This window comes from Schistocerca cancellata, chromosome 6 (genome assembly GCF_023864275.1).
Source record: "Schistocerca cancellata isolate TAMUIC-IGC-003103 chromosome 6, iqSchCanc2.1, whole genome shotgun sequence".
NCBI lineage: Eukaryota > Metazoa > Arthropoda > Insecta > Orthoptera > Acrididae > Schistocerca > Schistocerca cancellata.
Window position 1 is genome coordinate 679,860,477 of NC_064631.1, and position 1,572 is coordinate 679,862,048.

General features: G+C 51.2%; 1 non-coding gene across 1 annotated transcript; it reads right to left on the minus strand.

Annotated features, from left to right (window-relative positions):
* Positions 1–835: 835 nt before the first annotated feature.
* Positions 836–910, minus strand: Trnas-cga (transfer RNA serine (anticodon CGA)). Its single transcript has one exon. It is a non-coding gene; the product is annotated as a tRNA-Ser (tRNA).
* Positions 911–1,572: the final 662 nt, after the last annotated feature.

A 1,572-nucleotide genomic window follows, 5' to 3' on the forward strand; every position in this document is an offset into this window, starting at 1 on the left:
TACTTAAACCTAACTAACCCAAGGACATCACACACATCCATGCCCGAGGCAGGATTCGAACCTGCGAGCGTAGCGGTCGTGCGGTTCCAGACTGTAGCGCCTTTAACCGCTCGGCCACTCCGGCCGGCTCTCAAACTGAGCGAGGGAAAAACGACTGTCTGTACGTCTCCACACGAGCCCTAATTTCTCGTATCTTATCTTCGTGGTCCTTACGCGCAATGTACTTTGGCGTCAGTAGATGTAGATACAATCCGCTGTTGTGAAAGACGAGATGCACCTTCGAGATACTGCGTCCTTCCTATACGAAATCCCAAATCCAATCAGAAATATCGTTGATACCCTACAAGATCGTACTGTAAGCGTTGGTTGGGTACTGAGTCCAATGATTTACGAGAAGCACGGAAGACTGCAACTACGTGACTGCCTTGATGTGTGGCTTTTCGACGTCATGTGAGAAAAGTTCAAGATGACCAACGTTTTCGGAATCTACACCGACTACCAACCCGCTGTCGATGTAAACCTATCCAGGCAACAGCAGCGTCACCTGGCGAGGAATGACTGCTGGTCAGACACACGCACGGTGCATGTAGTATCAGTGAGCGGGTGTGTAGAATGGGGAAGGCGTGCGATGTATCAGAGTTTGATCGATGGCAGATCGTGATGGCCCTGAGCCTCAGCACGAGCATTTCGGAAACTGCACGGCTTGTCGAGAGATCGAGGAGTGCTTTGGTGAGTGTCTTCAACTCGTTGCGTAACCAGGTCTAAACCTGAATGAGATTTTCACTCTGCAGCGGAGTGTGCGCTGATATGAAACTTCCTGGCAGATTAAAACTGTGTGCCCGGCCGAGACTCGAACTCGGGACCTTTGCCTTTCGCGGGCAAGTGCTCTACCAACTGAGCTACCGAAGCACGACTCACGCCCGCTACTCACAGCTTTACTTCTGCCAGTACCTCGTCTCCTACCTTCCAAACTTTACAGAAGCTCTTCTGCGAACCTTGCAGAACTAGCACTCCTGAAAGAAAGGATATTGCGGAGACATGGCTTAGCCACAGCCTGGGGGATGTTTCCAGAATGAGATTTTCACTCTGCAGCGGAGTGTGCGCTGATATGAAACTTCCTGGCAGATTAAAACTGTGTGCCCGACCGAGACTCGAACTCGCGACCTTTGCCTTTCGCGGGCAAGTGCTCTACCAACTGAGCTACCGAAGCACGACTCACACCCGGTACTCACAGCTTTACTTCTGCCAGTACGTCGTCTCCTATCTTCCAAACTTTACAGAAGCTCTCCTGCGTTGGTAGAGCACTTCCCCGCGAAAGGCAAAGGTCCCGAGTTCGAGTCTCGGTCGGGCACACAGTTTTAATCTGCCTGGAAGTTTCATATCAGCGCACACTCCGCTGCAGAGTGAAAATCTCATTCTGGAAACATCCCCCAGGTTTTGGCTAAGCCATGTCTCCGCAGTATCCTTTCTTTCAGGAGTGCTAGTTCTGCAAGGTTCGCAGGAGAGCTTCTGTAAAGTTTGGAAGGTAGGAAACGAGGTACTGGCAGAAGTAAAGCTGTGAGTAGCGGGCGT